This window comes from Condylostylus longicornis, unplaced genomic scaffold (assembly GCF_029603195.1).
Source record: "Condylostylus longicornis isolate FDR11 unplaced genomic scaffold, ASM2960319v2 ptg000119l, whole genome shotgun sequence".
Taxonomy (NCBI): Eukaryota; Metazoa; Arthropoda; class Insecta; order Diptera; family Dolichopodidae; genus Condylostylus; species Condylostylus longicornis.
The window spans coordinates 1,242,733-1,265,468 of NW_026578087.1; positions in this window are offsets into that span (position 1 = coordinate 1,242,733).

Sequence of the window (22,736 nt, forward strand, 5' to 3'; positions counted from 1 at the left end):
TTACATACATACATATATGTACATACATACAAATGTATAATTTATACATACGCACATTTATACAAAATCTAGAAACGTTTTATAATACTAGAGAAACTTAAATTGAAAATTCCAATATTGAAAAAGAAAACTATTAGAAATAGAGAAAATATCAATAAATTTTATCTCTATTTGGAAACTAGCGCTTTTACATTTTCCTAGAGATTGAAAAATAAACAAGTTGTTTTATAAAAATTGCATTTTGTGAAACATAAACATACAAATTCAATATTTGTATTTTTATCCCACATAAGCTATTCACTAGGCAATTAAATATTAATTTCTACTTTATTATATATAAAATTAAATTAAATATATGAATTAACTCAGATTTTGTGCAAGTTTCATTATGATTTATGATGAATTAAAATGTTTTGGACAGTGGAGAATTATATACAATTAATTCAAATAATTCGATGCTCAGATATTGTAAGTAAATCAAAACAAATTTAATTAAATAATATAGATTAATACTATTGCATAAATAAGAAATGGAAATTAGAAAAAAAAACATTTCAAAACTTTTAAGGAAAGGAATTTTCTTCTAATGTTATCCTTTCAATGGAAAATAAATTATTTGTTGTAATAATTGAATGGAATTTCTCCAAGGATATTAACTTCAGCAACCCATGGTTTTCTTGGAAGTTAAGAAAGTTATGCAACAATAAAAATAAGTTATGGCGTTAATTTCTTTCTTTGAGCGGCGCCAATGACTATTCTCAACTGATCTATAATAGTAAATTATGATTATGAAAATTATATTTTAAAAGCTTAGAAGAATTTGATTCTTAATCCCAAAATCTTTTGGAAATTTTTAAAGGATAGTAGAAAATGTGATAATAATTCAACATTTTTATAATTCAGTGATTCTACGAGTAATAACTTTTTCTCTGAATCTTATTTAGTCGTTTTTTTCCTGGACCGGAAGGCGTTCCCTTTGGCTTTTTTTCAGTTTTTATTAAATCTACTTATTTTTAGTTCTTTGGCTTAAGGAAGTTTTTATTAAATCTACCCATAACAAAGAGTAGTAAAAGTGACGTAGCTAATTATCGTACTGCATGTTGCTAAACTTTAGGCCATTCCCAAGATCTTTGAGTTGTTTATTTATGACATCATATGTTATCATTGTATTCCTTTTATTCAAAGAAATCAATTCTCAAACTGATTGACATAAATTGCACAGACTTCAGCAACGCCTTTGACAATATTATACGGTGAGTTAAATCATGCCCTTTCGGACGGAATTTCGGAGTTCTCTTTCGTTCAGCGAATTTACTTCATTATCTCGGCGAACTATGTTGCCTCGGTTTTGTCTAGTGAGGTGATAATCTATGCTGACGATATAAATATCTTTAAAAAGATCCACTCTGTAAAAATATGAATTGTAGTAAGATTTAAAAATTTCGATATTCATTCCCTATACTCGTAATAATCTAGGTTTCAATATGTTCCATATAAATACCATCAATCAGTCTTCAACATAAATTTCATTTAAAAACGTTATTATACTTTTACAAAATTGGAAAAATTAGACTTAGTAAAACACTATTTGTTCTATCCAATGTTCATAATTATTTAAAGCATTCGGTGTTAAAAAACTAAAATAAGATAGATATGCAGTCGTAATAATTCTTGTGATTTAAAAAAGCAAATTTATTATTTTATTTCTCATTAGGAAAACTAATTAGGCATACAAAATTTGTAAAATAATCATAATAATAAAATTATGTGCTTAATTAAACGATAAATGGTAAGTATCCAGCGATGTTGGGAACCTGTTTTTTTATTTTATGTATGTACCTACATATATATATATATATATGTATTTTTCTTTATAACGTTTCATTGTTACTTAATTATTGTCAAGTTTATATCAAAACTATAGAAATATTAAAAAGAATACAATAATAAAAAATGATAAAAAATAAAGTAAAAAAATGGATACTAATGATGAACAAGTATTAATTTTAAAGTTAGTATAAAAATATCCCGTAGCTTTGCGAAACTTGCAATAATGATAAATTATTGAACTTCATTTTAATTTTGAAATAAAAAACAAAAAAATAGAAAGTGATAATTACATATAAAAAAAAGATCTTTTAAAGTTTTTAATCTTCAAACAGAAATTTTTAAATTTATATTAAACTAGTTTATAATAAAACATAAACCATAATGGTGATGTGGCCATCATATATTACATGAAACTCAAGCACATACATACATATCATATCATAATATTATATGGTTTTCAAATTCATAATATTTTGGAATATGTGTACAATATTCTATTGCATAGTATGAAATGACCATTTTGTTTGAATCGTGAATAGTTTGTAATTGGCATATTGCAGTTTTACTTTTGAGTTTTTAACAATTACTTGCGTTTTAAGATTTGAGCAGTGGCATGGGAGAAATAGGTAAAATTCTAAATGTAAGTTAACCTGTATTATGTGAAGTGCAGTTAAAACTCTACATTACTGCTGCAGTATATCGAAATTGTGCAACAATATTGATTTGTTGTTGTTAATGTTTGATTGACACTTGAATAAAACTTCAAAAACAATGAAAATAGCTTTTTAGTTCTAACATTGTGTATATTTGAAATTAAAATTTCGAACTAGGTGGAGCTATTCTCTACTCTAATGCGATTGTGGTGCACTGAAATTTGGAAAAAACTTTCAAAAACAATAGAATTTTTTTATATTTATGGAAGTCGAATGAAATTTTACATGCATATGAGATTTTTATGAACGCAATAATTAAAAAATATGATGTAATGAATATGCAATCAAATTTTTAACTACTCTATAAAATCAAAACAGTTCAAAAAATTTACTGTGCTAATCATACTTTAGTTAAATTTTAGTACAAAATATCTTTGATGCTTTCGTTTGCATATGAAACAAAAATTGCTATGTATAAACAAAATTTTTTATTGCAATTCAAAAAACAATATAATAAAATCGCAAAATAATGAATTTTAAGCGTCAAATAATATTTTTAAAGCGTCAAACATAATGACAAGAAAATTTTTCCCTTGTAAACGCATACATTACATACACAGTGTTTATAAGCAAAATTAATAAAAACATTTAATTAGACAAAAACTAAAAAAAATCATTAAAATTCGAATTTTTTATAAAAAGATTTAACCTTGATATAACCATAAAGTGAAAGAGGGTTTATTTAAATTTCATATATGGTTTCCAGAAAAAAATACAATAGACATATTTGTTCTTAGGTTTTTACGTACGTTCATACATTATAGCTGTGCCAAAAAAAAACGGATCAAATTTCATAAAAAAATAAAACAAAAAGCAAATAATAAACTAGAAAGGGTTAAATAAAGAGTTTCCGCAAATCTTTTATAAATTAAAATTTTTATGTTTTGAAAAGCAGTTTTAATTTTTTGATTTTTTTTTTTGACAGTTAAACTGACAACCGAATAAAATAAAACCAATGAAACGGAATAATTGAAGTGTTTTCTATAAAATTTTGACATTTTAGTCAAAATCATATTGACCGTGATTGATGAAACAAATTTGAGTTGGTGATTTTCTACAATAGCAGAACAAAAATTTGAATAAAATTTTTTAAATTGCAAATTTCTAATTTTATCCTTTTTAAATCCTATTTAGAAAACTAAAATTCACCGACAGTTCAAAAAACTCTAAATATAGTTTTATATTCTTTTATGAATGGCTTTTAAAAACGTCGTTCTGGTTCTGGGGCCAAGTAAGTGTTAATAAAAACCAAAATATATATATACATAAGCTCTTATACATAGAAAACCTTTTCTTTTATTAAAAAAAAAAAGAAGCGAAGTGTACGTTTAAACACCTCATTTTCACACTTGAAGTCGAACAAAATAAGGATATTTTAAAACACAGCACACAATAATGGTACAAAGAAAAGGGAATCGTTAAATATAAAGACATTAATTTCACGGTACTTCTTTTGAGTTAAACATAGTTGGTTGTTTTTATAGTTTCATGAATAAAAAAAAATTTTCTTTGTGTTCGAATAAATGTTGGAATAATTATTGTGGTATAAAATTGTATATGATTTGAATATGCATGAACTTTTAAGCGTGAGACCAGATATTTTATCATATTTATTTCAATGTGCATATTTCTATAATAAATGGTGAATATTTACAAATATATTCAGGAACACATAAACTTTTGTTATGAAAAATCATCAAATGATAATATGTTTTATACGTATACTTATGCATAGTTATCAATTTGTGAAATAACGGATTTCTTTTCGAATATAGTTTCGCTATTTAAATATATGTAGCTTCTATGTATTTTCATAGTTTGACAATTTAGGGTAAAGCTATAATAAACAATCCTTTAAAGAGTGATTTCCAGAAAATAGAAATATAAAAACGTTTTATATTGTGCATACCATATGAGATAAATTTGTAGTTTGTTTGAAGAAAACAAGGAGAGAAAACGAAAAACATATATATATGTATATCGCACGTTTGCTGCAACAGTTATATTATATAAACCAAAAAATACAAAACTTTTACATAAATTAAATTTTCTTTTTTACTTTCTTAATACACTTATCCGTAATCTTTTTACCACGATCCCTAAATATTTGATATATTTTCTATATCAAATGAGTTGAATTTGGAAAAATTAAATAAAATTGAAATTTTCATAATATTCGAATGATAATTCGAATGAAAATGCACAACATCCGAATAAAGATTCGAATGAAAATTTAACAATATTCGAATAAATTCAGTGTTGACCAATATGTAGATTGTAGATAGTACAGATGGGATAACAATATATTGCTACTAGCAAATAAGTTTAAAAATTTATTGTTACCCAAAACCACCAGGTGTAAGACAAGCCTCTACGACCTCTTCTCAAAACCCACACCGCTAATAAATTCGAATAACTTGAAAGGCTCGGCATTATGGACCTATTTAAGGGTGTAAGCAAAATTATGTAATTATAAATTAGAAAAGCCTGAAACATTTTAATTTCTTTAATAAAAGACCAAAAAAACTCTTAATGAACTTCAAAAATTAAAAAAAAAAAAGTGAAGAATCTATAAGTAAAGATTCCAAAAAAAAAAATGAAAAGCTGAAAAATCCAAGTAATTATTTTTTCCACTCTTACTAATTTCTTTTTTTTTTTTTTTGCTTTTGTTGAATTCCAAGTAAATAAAAAGTTAAATAGACTTTTTTTATTAAAGTTACACAAAAATATTTCATAGATTTATTTATACAAACTAACAACTACTTATCTGTATGTGTGTATATACTTTTATAATTAGCTATACAGTATTACAGTATAAATAAGACATTCTTTTTAATTCTATGATTTGCTATTTTAAATCTGGCTAATACTCTATTCTATGTGTGCTTCTCAACACCAAAAAGGATTTCTGAAAAAAAAACAGAAAACATAACATTTTCTATTTAATCATAGTTACAATATTTTTTAACAAGTGCACACACAGAGGAGATGATAAATGTTTTAAAGCATAGAACATTTTAAAATATGCGGAAATTTACGGTTATACAATACATAAACTAGATATACATAGTGTACGTATGTGTGTGTATCTATATATATATATATATATATATATAAAGTTTACATGTAGAGGTGTGTGTATAAATCAAAAAAAAAGCATAAAAATAATTTATCGTTCTTTAATTGAAATGTTTTAATTTTTTTTTTCATCTTCCAATTTTTTCGAAATCTTTATAGTGCATTTAACATTATACATGATTCTATACTTATATACTTACATATGTTGTATACGAGTATTTTGCATTAGAAAAGTTACATAAACTCTTTAAGAATATTATAGGATTTATTTTGCATGAATAGGTAAATAGAAAACGTAGGATAATAATCAGACTTTAAGTAGGATAAAAATATAAGAAAATGAATATTTAATGATCTCTGACAACTTTTTCAAATTTAACGTTTACTTTCAATGAATATGTATGCACTTATTCGTGAGTCAACGTGATGGAAATCACAGAAAAAATACATACAGCCTATAATAGTTATGTACAAATGTAGAACGAAAATCTATAATTCTATATAAAGTCTTTATAAATAGATTTTTTGCTTAATTTGAAATTTAAAAAAAAAAGGAGTTTACCCAAATATTTGCATTGAAAAAGAAAAAAAAAAGGAATAAAATTGGTAAAGCAAAAATTATTTTCTTCTTCTTTACATTTTGTCAAATTTGTCACTAATTGCAAAAGACAATATTATTGACTTTTTAAATAAAAAAAAATTTGATTTAAACTTGTGGTTTTGAAGGCAGCAAATGTTCCTCAAACTTAAGTGAAATTATTCGCATGAATAACATATTATGCAATATTTTTATTCGTTGCATATTGTAAGGCTGAATGCAGAAATTTATTATTAAGCAAATAAAAAAGTTTCAGTTTGTCTAAACGGACTGAATTATATTCTACAAGTTGAAAATCTGAGCATAAAAAGTTGCTTTTGAAATATTTAGAGTACATCAGCTACCCGAATTAGAGCATCCATTTCATTAGGTTCTTGGCAAAAAAAAAAAAAATTTGTTTGGTAGTACTTGCATTATTCGTTTTTGAGTTTTCATTCGTTTGGACGGACATGTTTAAATGAACGTAGAATATTACGCTGAATAAGAATATACATGTGCATACCGCAGACGACTCCTTTACAATATCAATACCAAAGTTAATATACGATTCGCGTGACTGCATAAAGACGGACGGCGGAATTAGTAAGCACATTATTTGTTTTACAAAACTGGTTAAAAGTGTACTAAAAAAAAAATGAAAATGATTAAGAAGTTTACTATACCACGAATAAAATCGAAGTGAACTGCATTTTTTTTTCCTTTTTTTTTTTAAATCCTTATTTGAAATTCTTTAAATTATTGCTTAATTTTGAAATTGTGCAAATAGATTCAGTAATCGCCTAGGTTTAGGAAATTATTTTCAAAAAATTCATCGGTGAAGAAGTGTGTTTTTAATACGATAGAAGGTCATTGATTGTATTGGCAAATATTAAAATGAAGTGTGAATAATGAGAGTGTATTCAGTTGAGAGTTCTTAATAAACTTATGGCAAAAGTTTTTTTCTGATACGATATATGTATAGGAAACATGATTTTTTATAATATTGGAAATATTCCAGGTAGTATTAATCACCATAAATATTTTTTTGACATTGTAGTATGAGAAATAAAAAATATTATGCAGAAGGCTTAGGTATGTGAAGAACAAGTGGTACAATGTAACGTATATAAAGTCGGACCATGTTATAGTCAATTAAGCGTAATATTTCAATTTATATTAATTGATTTGCATTCAACTCAACTCAATTAATTTTAAAATTCACTTGCTTGTATTCACTGAATTAGCTTATAACAGGTTCTTGTTTTATCTTAATAAATATGCAAATGCTTCAAAAGAGTGTGATGAATTTGAGCAATAATTTAAATTCCCGGAAAATGCACTTTGACTGACTAATAGGTCTACTTATTTAATTATTTGTGTTTATTTAAAAATAATATAAGAAATTAATGAATATTAAGTCACTCGATTTTTCAAATGTTTTATTAAAATTTACAGAAATTGATTTTAGTTTATTTTGTGTTGTTGCCTATTTTGACTGTCATTTGTTTTCAAATGAGAGTACAGAAATTTTCGAAAAACTTTTTTTTCTTTAAAATAAGTTAGAATTGCTTCAAAATTATAATTTTCGCCCATTCCTCTATTTTTCCCGCTAAATTAAATATTCTAATTTCTTTAATAAAAGTTTTTAATTGTTTGGTAAAGATAGCAAATACCGCATATGGTATACAACAATAAAAATAAAATTTTATGTTGGTTTGAAACTAGGGGTTATATATACTTTTAGTGCTAAATGGTCCGGTTTGGTCTCAATCTATGTATATTCATTTAAAAATTTCTATTGCCTTGAGAAGTACATTGTATAAAAAAGCAGATATTTATGGCAATGAATTGAAAATGCTTATTAGAGCACACAATAAAATCTATAGTCGGTAAGCTATTTTAAGCAGCAATTAAAGTGGAATCGCTGAGTGAGTCGAATTGACATTAAATCGCTGAATTTTTCTTAACGACTATTGTCAATTAAAAAAATGTTGAAAAAAAATTTGATAAACTAAAAATATGTAAAATGTAATTAAAAAAAATTTTAATTTAAATATAGTTCTTAGTTATTTCTGTGTAAATAATTCATCATTTAATTTTCTAGAACTCTTTAACTGTAATATTATTCATATAACATATTAACATATTAATGTAATTAACAAATTGTCGAGCGGCTTAGTTCGCTCATATTCGTGTGTTCATTGTTATTTCTTTTTGTTTATTTTTAAAAGCAAACATTTAAAACATGAAAATTTATGTGTTCTTCCTAAATAATTGAATTGAAAATATTCTCAAAAAATTCTATTTGTTTCTAATAAAATTTTGTCACATTAAACTTACATGCATATGATAAAAAGTGTAAATGTCATAATTGTTTTGTTATTTTTGAAGTGAGAGGGCAATATGCATATTAATTTCTTTTCATATATTAAAAAATAATAAAGTTTATTTTAACAATTATTTTTTTTATACATAAATAAAGAATTTATTATTCTGCAATTAACTTTTGAAATTGTATATTTTATTTATTTAATTAAATAACGTAAAAAATTAATAATAATGAAATTTTTATAATAAAATATTTAAAATAATTACAATAATATTTTAAAATTTTGTTATATTTAAAAGAGAATATATAAATTAAATATAAAAACAATAAACAATAAGAAAACTTAAATAAATAAAATGAACTCGCATTACACGTAAAAAGAAAAAGAAAAATTTCAACGTTACCGTCATGAACCGGTCTATAAGACTGAAGTTATCTATGTATCTACAACTCTATACTTAATCAAAGAGATAACTTTGATATTATTATTGTAACTGTTATATAGAAATTTTACTTATTATTAAAACTGCTTTTTAACCATTGCATTGCACATTATACATACCTACTGTCACATTCCCAAAAAAAAATTACGAATACAACAGTTTTAAAACAACGGCCATGTTGCTATGCTAGTAGTTTTACATTATATTAAACCACTTTTATTGCGAACTACAAAAATTTAAATAAAATGTATTTTAAGTATAGTACAGAAAAGAGAGTAAATTTTCTCATTTTTTAATATTGTTTTTTTTTATCCTTATTTATAAACATGCACTCACACAAACGTACTTTAAAATTTTCTTATTTAACTCTTTTATAAATAACAAGTATAAATACATACATACATGAGAGTGTACATAAAAATAACTACTATACTTAAATGAACAAAAATAACTTGGATTTTGAATATTTTTAAACTGGTTGGCTTCACAATACGTATGTAAAATCATATATAAAATATGAATGCATACATGAGCACTTTATTATGGTGGTACATCTATAAAATTTCTATTTATATGAACTTCTATATACATGTCTACTGATATAACAATAATTTCTCCTATGTTATTTTCTTACTCAATTTTTGTTAATACCGCGCGCACATAATTTAAAGGAGGTATTATGCATAATTTAAGTGGATTAAAAAAAAAACAAGAGGAAGTAATCGTGTGTAGAATTGTATGTAATTTTCTGACTTTTTTTTAACTACGTGAATAATAAAATTTAATTTGCAAATAGAAAAATTTCGTATATATAAAAATTAACTTTGAAGAAGCTTAAATTTAAGAGAAACTTATTTAAGAGCGAGTTTCTTCTTTTTAAGAGCGATTTTATAAACAAAAGAATTCCTTTGATATGAGCATGAAAATTTTATTTCAAATATTTTTAATTTAATAACGCTATGTAGTTAATCCTTTATTAATATTATTGAAATACATATTGTATGTACACATATATATATGTATGTGCGTCGTATATACTCCGAGTGGCACCAACAAATTCTCTTATTGAAAATGTGAGTTATTTTGCAAGCTTTATGTAACTATTCAAAGTAATGATTTATAAGAAAAAAAGTGTTACATAAGCAACATTAGCGTTTAAGTTACAAAAATTTGTAACAAAAGATTTTTTGAGGACACGCGTATAATTATTTTTAACATTTAAGTTGTTCTTTGATTTTTACAAACATTTTTTAACTGCTTCATCAGCAGCTAGAATTTAAGGAATGTAGGTATAATGTCATAATATAACCGAGTGTATATACTCATATATGACATTTAATTAATGAGTATTAATATTCAAATATTATTCAATGGATATTTGATTAAAATCTTTCTACTGTTCATAAGAAAACAAATAGAATAAGCTACTTAATACATTCATTTTTTAATTTTTTTCAAAAGAATTTGAATATTTTTTGAATTAAGAATTCGTATGACACAACCAGTTTGATATTATTCATAATGTTAATTAAGAAGTTAAAGAAAAAAAAAAGTAACATGTTCACAACACGTTTGATACTAGGGTTCCAAACACATTCAAATGTTAATTTATATTTTCATTTTAAAAAATCAGTCCCATTCTACTGATACGTCATTTTTGTTTTCCTCTTCTTACCTCTCTCTTCTATACACAGGAAAAAAAAAAACATCATTTTAATATTATGGAAAAAGAAAAAACAGTAATAATTGAGATATTAAAAAAAAGCAATAAATTTCATTTTCTACTTTTTGTAAAGGCCCGATTTTATATGCATTTTTTACCTGTATTATTATTTTCTAATTTTTTACTGATTTACCTGTTAAAAGGGAGTATAAAAACAAACAAAAACGTATGATTTTTTTTTATAAAATTAATATACATATTTAATATCTTCAAGATTAACAAAAAACAAAGAAAAAAAATTAAAGTTCTAAAAAACAAGAATAAATTATAAAGAAATAATCGTATAGGTACATAAACATCACAGTCACATACGACTAAATGTCTCTAAAAATCAAAGTTGCTATAGACTACATTATTCTAGTAAAGAGAGGGATGTTGATTAGATAAATTAAGTAAATGTCAGTGTATAAAGTTAAGCATGACAATAGAAAGAAGGCAAAAACAATTTCCTCTTATTTGTAATTTGATTTCATTTCAAACAATTATTGTTTCTAATTTAAAATTGGAAGTAACAAAATAAGTATTGACTTCGGATTTTAAATTTGAAAGTTCAATAACTTTTATAAAAAAAATTTGGGTTTGCAATACGAAAACGTCACAGTTAAAATTAAACAATTTACTAATTATTGGTATAATTGTTTTGTAAAAAGAAATTGAAAATAATCTTATAATTTTAACTCCCTATTTATAATAATTATTTTCTAAAAATATTTAAAGGTACATATATGTATGTATATATAAAAAATATAATATTTGCTTTACAGGATGCACACAAAAATGCATCCCAATGTATTTAAACCATTCTGTGGTACATAAAATGGCGTCTCTCAATTCTATGATTCATGACAGAATGCCGATTACACCGATGATAAACAGCCCTTTAAAATCAAAAAAGATTTTCATATTTAGCTCGCAGTAATCAAAAATGGATACTCGGCGGAACATATCAACAACCTTATCAAAAATAAGAAATAAATATTTGAATGATTATACAACGTGGACATCTTTACCTTATGATTACAAATTATTTGGAAAGTACTCGATTAGGCAATTATAATATTTAGATATCTGAGACCAGCACTAAATATCAATTGAGCAGCTTATTAAACTTTAGTAAATATAAACTCAACAAAAGTCAAGAGCAGGTACAGTCTACAGAATTTAAATGCAATGATTACGAAGTAAACAGCAAATAAACATTTCAGAAAGCGATATGATTGCTGAAAATAATATTTATCACATGATCACAAATTACGGTAAAAAACAAGATCTTGCAAATAAATCGCTGAGACTGTAGTGGTTGCAAAAAGTCTCAGTTTTAATTTGTTTTTGCTCCTTGGAGACTTTTTTAAAGATCAAATATTTTTTGTCTTCGGTAAAGAACAATAATTTTTAACATTCATTACAATTCTCTTGGTAATTCGGATCAAATTAGTTATTAGTAAAAGAGCGTGTTTTGTTTCACCCATATTACATAAGTATTTCTTTTCTTTTTAAGGTCAAGGTTTCTCCCGAAGACCAATTTGAATATAAAATTAAAGCTTTCTATTTTAAAGAGCGTATGAACGAGCAGTGTTAAGCTATAAGTACATTTTTTTTTCAAATTTTTCGTAAATTTGGAAACAATGTCGGTATACGATATTTTTCTTGCATTTTTAGTTTTTCTCTTTTTTTTATTTTAATTTGTCTTAAGTTTTTAATCAAAAGCCTAATTCACCCATATATTTGACCTGCAAAAGTTATAATTGTTATTCCCGAGTACAGTGAGGTCATGGATTTCTGTAGAAAATATTTTGTTGAAATTGTCGAATTTTTCTTTTAATCCCAAAGACTTTTGCATATATTGTTTATGTCATGAATGTGACCCACAAAACAATTTGCATAAGTTTTGTATTTTGTACACTAAAATGTATAAAGAGACAAACTAAGATATTTGTTTTTTCTTTTCCATTCTTTTTTTTCTTTTGCATTACAAATATCAAAAAAGAAACTGAAAATAAAAAAAGAAAAATAAAGAAACCATTAATTCTTTTTCCGACCGAAAATATATTCGCACTAAATATTATGTGACCATATAATAATTTAACATAAGTATGTATATGTACATACATGTATATTATATCCAAGTGAAAATCATATAAGTACACATTTTAATGCTTCAACTACAGCAGTGGTTATTTGATCAATAATTTGATCAAGTAGGTACTATAATAAAGTTGAAGTAAATGTATAGAAATTGAATATCCTCCAGTTCATTGTTCATTCGTTTAAGTTAACCTAAAAATGGTTATATGTACTCGTATATAAGTAAAAATTGTAGTATAACAAAACTTTTAAAAAAATATCAGTTGAATGCATTTCAAAAAGTAATGTTTCATACAGTTCCGTTCAGAATAACGTAGCCCAAAAATATATTTTAACGCGATCGTAATATATCCATGTTTGGATTTTTGAGAACTTCTTTGCTAAATTTTAAAAGTTTTCTCGTGTTTCTTGATAAGGATTTATCAGAAAATTTTCACAATGAAATGAATTTGACTGGCTAAAAGAGATTAAAGCATTCCATGATGCCTAAATATGCATTTTCTTATAAATGCTATATAGAAGGAGAGTTATTACAATTTTATGCATGCAGTTTTTATGTGTATGAATTGATTATATGTACAAATATGTAAGTATGTTTAATAAAATAAATTGTCCACTGACATTTGTACACACTTCTATATTTTAATTGAAGCTTTTCTATTAATTTTTTGTTTTTTTTTTTTGTATATGTTGGCCATTATAATGTAATGTAACCGTTTTATTATGTCTAAAAGAATGTTGTTTTACAAAATATTGAAGATGGCCACATAAATAGTGAAGTTTTCATTATATGTAATATATTTGTATACAAGCGATGACGGAATTTTGTGTTGTTTATATAAGTATTGTGGAATATATGGCAATGTGCGATACACGCGTTTAATTTATTATTTTTAAATAATTTTTAAATAAATTTTTCCCATCCGTATAAAAATATATGTGGGTTGTAAAGGTAACCTGAATATTTTGTTATCATTTTATTGGAACAACATTTGCATGAGTGCTTTCAATATTTTTTATTGCAAAGCGAGTAAATTAAGATAAAAATTTTCATAGCATTTAAATATTTTGTAAAAATTTAATTGAAAAAAGCAATAAAATAAAAAATAAAAATGGACGTAGGTACCTAAATTGTATGTATTTGTTGCACAAATGATTTTTTTTTTCAAAGAGTTACTTGAGGAAAATTTATGTACGTTACACAATAATAATTTTTTTCTTAATAAAGCACTCATTATTTTGCTAGGAAGAAAGGGCAAAAAAGAAAAGAAATAAAATTTCTGATTTCGATATTATTATTATTATACATACTAATCAGTTATTGGATGCATACCTATGTACATAAATGTACTTATGTTAATAATTATAGACGATTAATGAATTGAATATTAAAATATATGACAAAAACAAACTTGAGTCAATATGCATAACATTTTTCAGGCAAGTTTTTGAAAAATAAAAAATTTAAGAACGAAACTTTGTGAAAATTTAAAAAATTTATGTAAGAAACATTATGGAAATAAAAATTAAACTCATCTCGACCTATAAATTTTTTTGTGACTCGCGATTCATTTAAGCGAGTATCAGTATTACGTCCATTGGAAGTCATGAAACTCCACGAAGGAGTCACAAAGCCTCGCTCGAACCAACTTAGAAAATTCTTACTTATACTTTTATTTTAAGTTATTTTAAGTTAAGGGATTGTATCCAGCAACACTTTTTTCATTTTGAACTCTAGTGCTGGCTAACGTCACCTAATGTGGATATTTGATTTAATATTAACGAGGCCGAAATGAATGATAAATAAACAATATGCAAGTACCTTTTTCTCACTTATTTCGATTGACAGATTAGTAATCAATGATGTACATACATATATTTAATTTACTTCGATTACGTTTAAATAAGTAAGTAACAGAAAATTTTATTTGAAAGTAAATATTTTGTTTTTAAACTACATACGTACATTATATATGGAATAAAACTTAAGGCACTCAATAAACCCGACAAAAAGCTTGTCATTAAAATATTTTTAGAATTTCAGTTGGAAATTTTACTATTGTAGTTTTAAAATAATATTACAATATCAGCGACTGTATTCCAACATTGCAATTATACTGTATTCTTCATAATTTCAGAAATTTCAACTCAATTTGAAATTGTAAGCATTCACAAGAATTTTCCTGTATTGCAATAATTCGTTCTCGACTGTATTTAATGTTACGGGATTACAGGATTTAGATAATAACTGTTAATTCGATCTCTTTCCAAAATTTGTGAAACAATCCTAAACTGAGAAATGGCAGACTTGTATAAAATGAATAATTTATCAATACAAAGTGGGTACATAATTATTATTTCTTAGAAAAAAAAATAATCAAAATTTGTAATAACACTTTAAGACCATACCATCCAAGCTAAGCTTCCAGGTAAATGAAACTTCACGTTATATATGTAGGTTTGCATCTAAAGTATAAGTATTTATTTATTTTATTGTGTTAATATAACAAATATAACAAATATTTGTATATGTATGTACATACATATATATTCACTTATCTCTATCTAAAGGTATAAATTCACACATATTCTTGTGTGTGGTATCAAAAAAAAAATTATAAACAAAAACAAAAACGTCAAGATAGCAAAAATATGATAACCGATTGAAATGCACTATAAATGCGCCATTGTGTTTCACTTAATATGGGTGTTTGTTTGAGTTGAACTTATTTGTTAAGATGCTGTATAGCAATATTTTATCTTCCTTATTTTAAATTATGTATTTTAAGACTTTAATAAAATATCTTTCTAATACTTTTTTCACAAAAAAAAAAAAAAACAATTTTAACTTAGCCTTATATGTCGTCGTCATTTTTCGGTATCGCAGTTTTCTAAACACTCTTTTTCAATGTATAAATAAAACAATAGAAGATTCAGTACACATTCATTACACATATACTAGTAATATACATACATATGTATGTTCATTCATATAAACTTACATAATATGATTCATGAATATCAAGCGTTTTAATAATAAACTCCAATATATTTTTAGATTTTTTCTTATTATTTTTATATTCAATTCTTTTCAGATTATTGTCTTATTGAGTTTATTTTGTAAAATTTTGATATTATCAGGCGAGAAAAAGGAAACAATCGAAAAATAAAACTGCAAAGGCTTCTTTTTTGTTTATTATATGGAGTTTTATAACTAAAATAGCTTCTTTCACACGCCGATACAACATATAAGAGTAATATACATTCTACATAATGCAGATTACAAAATAAAGAAAATATTGTATTAAAAATTACAAAATTTGTTCTTTTCGTAAAATTGGTAAAGCATGGGGTAAAATATATTTGTTTTACTGTTTGTAACATCACTAAAAGAATGTGAGAATTTCAAAAATGTTTATTCTCCTTTATTCTATGGCTCTTATACTTCTATGGCAATTTAGTTATAGATTTTATAAATCTTCACCAATTCCTTTGTTCTGTGTCTTCTTGAACTTTTTGAGCTTAATTCCAAGCTCATTTTAGCGATTTTATTGGCGGGTTTTCTAAGAGTGTGTTAAATCCATCTTCACTTTCTTGTCCTTCTTTGTTTATCCATAGGTTCTTCGTCTGGTATTATTCAAAAGTCTTTGTTGTTTACACATATACATATGTTGGCTAGAATATTCGGCATATAATTCTGAGGCGTCTATTGATGAATACTTGCAGCTTCTGGCTGACGGTGTTTGATAATAGCCGATTTTCGCTGCCATACAACAAGGCCGATATATTCTAAAGTTAGTCAATCTGGATATGTGGCTGCTCCCCCCTATCGGCTGTAGTGTGTCAAACGCTTCTTTTGTTTTCATTAGTCTACAATCTATAGTTATCTATATCTACATGAGGCCCGCCGTCAGATGTTATAATGCCGCCTATAAGTAGCAGAAGCTGACAAACTTCACAATAGAGTTTCACACTGGCTTTGATTCTGTATTTAAGGTGTAATCCCATGTAAATGGTGGACATACATATAAGGTTTGATTTTGAATCTTTTTTTTATTTTTCTGGATAATTAATACAAACAAGATGTTTCAGGTATACTCAGGAAACATAAATGATAAAAACTTCTTTCGCTATGGGTGGCGAGGAGTCTCAACCATTGGCGACCTAGAAGAATTATCTCTCATAATTTTATCCTTCAGATAATCAGGACAATCGTCATCGACAATTCTGTTGAAGAATCTGATACAGCAATAGCTAAGCAACTCGTCAAAGAGCAGCCAAGCAGAAGTTTTACCTTATCAGCAATATCGTTTTATAAATTACACATCAAGTTTCGAAAATGAAAACATTCAAAATATTTAAGGGAAAAAACAAATTTTAGCTTAGTATATAATCACTGACATACGTATAAGAATTTATAAATTTTGAACTTATGACAAAAGCTGAGTGTTATTGGCATTTAACGGCCATATGCAAATGTCGAATTAATTCAATGGAATACCTTGGTTAAAAAATCAAAATATTAAAATGCTTAGAATATCAAAAATATTCGCACCCACTTAAATTTTACACAATTATACCAAAACAGTAAGAGAACAGTTTCCTGTAAGTATGCAATTTTTAAAAACTTATTTAACTATTCTACCTACTAATACAGATATTTATTTAACAATTGCTTTAGCTACAAGTGCGTTAGTTTTATTTCTTGTATGTTACTAATTAAGAATTAATATTAAATAATTTAAAATGAACCATGGTACGACCGATGACATTAACAAATCCCAGAACTACATGATATAAATTGTCTGTGATGAACCAACATCTATAATTTTTTCAATATTTTTTAATAATCATGAAAATTAATTTGCTAAATTTTTTATTTTCAGCCTGTTTTATTATCTAAAATTAAAAGAAGATACTAACAATTGCCTATACACTTTACTATTTTTACATTCATAACAAGAGTAAGTAAATATTTTCATCTTTCGAAACATAATATTTTTCACGTTATTAATAATTTAATATTTTTTAGCTTCCTAATTCCTATTTTTTGCTTTCTTTACAAAATACAAGTAATAAAAATGCCAACCAAGGTCAAGAAATAAAAAAGAAAACTCGAATTGGTCTAAAAAGTTTGCACCATAAAATGTGATCAAAATTTTACCATTTTATTTAACAAATATAGTTCATGCTATCAATATACACACACATATGTTTCTATTATACTTATACATACATATATAAAAATACCTAATGTAAAATTATTAAAAATTATTATTTAAAATTAACAACGCGCTTTACTCTCGGTTCACTCTCTTAAATTATACATCTCGTTAGCTTCTCTTAAATACTGCGCTGTAAAAAAATTAAATGCTTAATCGAGTATTATAACCCATAATTTTTTTTAATATAGTTATTTAAAACAAAAAAAAAATATGTACATATGTATGCACATTTAAACATTAAAAATATACATAGGTATAAAATTAAAAAGAATATGTATGAATGAATAAAAGACTTTGCAATGCAACATAACAAATTGCATTAAAAGAAAAACTGCGCTACAAGAGACGGATTTTCTTTTTTTTTGTACTTATATGTATGACTGCGAGATGCTTAGTCAACTCAATTTTAACCTAAGTATAATGAATATTGGTATAACAATATCATTGGAAATCAAATATCATTGTAAAATAATTGTGCACATTATTAAAAAAAAAAGTAGTTTTTTTGCAACTTCTATATTCATTCGTACATTCTATATATCGCCCTATCTTATATATGTTGATATGTATGTACATAGGCAAAAATTATATGTTATAAATAAACTATGAGAAATGCACTAAAGGTCGAGAACACCATTAAAGCTCTCTGAGAACTTGCGATACAGGTTTTTTTTTTCCATTTTCTTTCTTTCTTCATTATGAAACATAAAATACTTTAATTTAGCATTTATATGTGCATACGTTTACATATACATGCATGCATATGTTTGGATGCATAATATTTTGTACATTTCTTCTATTGAATTCTGCTTGTATAACGTTTATATTGTTAATAGAAAATATTTTGCAATAACAGCAGCATAGTTTTAGTAAGTTTTAAAAAATATTTAAACATTCTTTTTCCAAACTAAATTATGAAAGTATTAAAGTAATATTGAATAATAAAATCATTATTAACAGCTGTTAATATTTTATACACCACATACTTTTTTGTAGTATAACAAACTAGTTATGTTATTACTAGTTACTAGTGTAAAACTTTTGAAAATACTTTGAAAATACTTTGAAAATTATTAAAAACAATTTAAAACTATTTTAAAAACTAATATCGTTAGAAATTTAGAATGCCTTTTTACTTACACATGCATTTATCAGGAATCTATGTACACATGTGTGCATTCTATTTAATTATACATGCATCCATTGGAGTATGTATGTACGTAAAATTTTTATGCTTAGTTCGTTTTTAAATGATATATGTATGTATATGTATGTATATACATTTTTATACATATTAAGTATTTTGCAAAATAAAACTGCAAAATAAAAGCATTTCATTAAAAATTTATAATATACCATTGTATACATACGTAATGTACTTAGTATACATGTACCTATGTATGTATATGAAATTCATTTATTTCGTAAAAAAAATTAAGTTTTCAATAAAATACATAAAAAATAACAAAAACAAAAAAAAATCTACTAAATTTTGTAATTTTTATATTTTATAACGCTACTGTATAAATATGTTGTGGTCTTTTCCTGAACTAAATGAAAGTTGTCCCAAATTTCACATCTGTGTGTAAGATTCGAATATACTGCGAGAAATTGGTACTTACGTACGTACGTATTTTTTTTTTTTTTTGTAAATTTTAAAAATAGATTTTAACCACAAGAATTTTTCAATTACGTGTGTTTGTGTATATTGTACATAATAATAAACATGCTTATAAATATAAACATCGCGAATATTTTTGCTTCTTATATTTTTGTATCAAACAAAAGAAATATTTGGAAAGTAAAGTATACAATTATATTAGTTACATATATATGTGTTTGCATGTGTATTTTTATACATTATTTTTACTTGCAATTGGATTAATTTGTAAAAGATTTACAAAAAAGAAATAATTTTTAACAACTACCTAACTTTCTATCAAACCGCTATAACTATCATCACATATCCACTTATATTTATTGAAATTTAGAAAATATCTGAAAACCTAATTTATTAATTTTTTTAATTAGTTCTTAAGGTTTACGATAAGTTCTTAATTAACTTTATTATATATTAATTATGTATATAATTTTATTCTTGTGTTATATTTTGGGGATATATAAGATAAAAAACAAGTTTAATTTGGCACATTTTCCATAAAATTTTGGAAAACTAAGTTTCATCCAGTCGATTTGTTCGTCCGTCTGTTTACAAAGCTTCTTAACATCGTTTAACATTTCTGCATTATTTCTGCATTAAATTCTGTAAATGCAAAATTTTCAGTCAATTACACTTTCTCTTACATAAAAAAAAAATGTTTATATAGATGTGTCAAATTGGGGAATTGATATTTTCAAACTAATCGTTATCTAAAACCAATTATTCGGAGTAAAATTAAAACACTAAAATTTTTCCTATGTTTATGCAAAATTTAATGACATTATAGGAACTACATAATATTTCAATAGTTCATTTTAACTACTTACGTATGTAGATATATAATACACAGTCTAAAATTGTCCTAATGGATGTGATCGGGTACATTACGAGGTAAGAAAAAAAATTTCAAATATAATATTTTAAGAAACATATTTTTATAGAATTCATATATATTCAGTAAGCAATGTGTTAATTTCAACTTAGTGGATACTAGCTGTATCGGAATTTAACATGTTTTTGTTTCGATGGATCATTTGAGATCATTAAAGACCATATCAGACCTGCAATTAGAAATTCGATCAAAAAAGTAAAAATACATTAACATACACAATTAAATTATGTAAATTTAAATATAGACCGCAATTTAAGCGCATATACATACCTATACATGTATTATACCTATATACATATCACATACTTACATTTGTATAAACATACTTAATGTATCTTATGTTTGAAATAAACATACTGCAAACTAAACTAGTATTAATCAGGTAGGTATCTACATAGTATATTATTATGTAAATGTTCATAGCCATGTATAACAGTATTGTTAAACAATAAAATATTCGGCAAATTTATAATGATCGATAAAAATGGAAAAGTGTAAAAATTTATCGAGATCTCATTATAACAGACTTGTTTTCTATCATGATTTTTAGGTTGTTTTTTTTTTGTCTAAAACTAGATATTAATCATAATTCGTAATTTTTTTTTATTATTTTTGCAAACTTTATATACTCACGAAAATATTTATTTTTTTAAAATTTATCATTTCGCATAGGTAAACATATACACACACTTTGAAATATCTATGTTACTCTTCTCTTTATATCTGTTAATTGTAAACAACTACATAAACACTTCAAAGTTATATAATTTTTTTTAAAAGTTTTTCAGCTGCAATGCAATTCTTTGCAACATAAACATTTTTCATGTAGAGTAAGTAGCTAGAGAGCATTCACTAATGGCTAAAAAAGAAAACAAAAATATACTTATTATGTGAATTTTTGCCGCATACTACACAAGAAACGCTTCAATTGAGAATTAGCAACGTTACTTTACAATATTAAACATAAATTTTATTAACACTACATATAATTAAATATTAAAAAATAATATTTACTCTGTTTGTAGCTACATATATATAATTCAAAGATTGTCATATTGTGTAGCTTTAACCGTTTATGTTAAAATTGCATGCCAAAAGGTGTGTTAAAATTGAAACCTACAATGTAAAGCGAGTTTCTGCAAATAAATATAAAAATATGCATGTTGTATATGTATATTAGGTATGTATATTAAAACCTCTTTTTATTCTCTAAAATATTTTTATCCAACATTTGTCTGTTTAAAAAAAAACAAGAGCAATGGCTTTAATCAGCGGTTTCATAAGAGTAGCTTACCTACCTATACGAACGATACAACAACCAAACATTGTTTATTTATATAAAAGAAACCTTTCTTATTCGAATACATTGATAAAAATTTTTTTTAGTAGACAGAGAGTACACATAATTAAGAAAACATGTTTTAAAAAAATTTCCTTGTTCTTTTCTGTTGGTTTTTAGCGATTTTTTTTCTCTGTTTTTGTCGTGTGATGCTTTAACATTTTCAATTGAAATGTTGCTTAAGTAAAAGACATCGTTCGACGCCACAGAGAACGAAAAACAAAAAAACAAGATACTGGCAAGGTATTATGATGGCAGAGTAGTACGTGTTTAGTTGAACGACAAGGTGGGACTATGCTAGAATTTAGCGTTTAATTTTTTTACGTGTCTTTTTTTTTCATTATTTATTTTTTTGTATTAAATGAAAATATTTAAAAAAAAAATTATAATATTTTATGAGGAAAGCATTCATTTACTTTGTTACAACATTAAAATTATGGAAAATTGTCTATTTGACGATCGAAAATTTTTTCATCTTTCAAAAAAAAAATGTTTTCTTTTTGGGTAAAAATAAATAACAAAATGACCGTTACCTATTGCGACGGCTGCTTGTATTTCTTTACCATATTAAACTAGAAAAAAGAATAAGATAAACCAAATAAGAAAAAAAAAAGAGTTAACAATAAGAGAAAACAAGAAAACAAAACGTAGGTACCTATGCCGTGAAACAAAAAAAAAATCAACGACAAGATGGAAAAATATTCGCGATTTTAGTGAAAAATATAAAAAAAAAATAAAAAATAGTAATAATAATCAAAACTTCATTTTTAAATATTAAGCATTTGTATATATAACAAATATATATATATACATATGTGTATATACATACATATGTATAATTT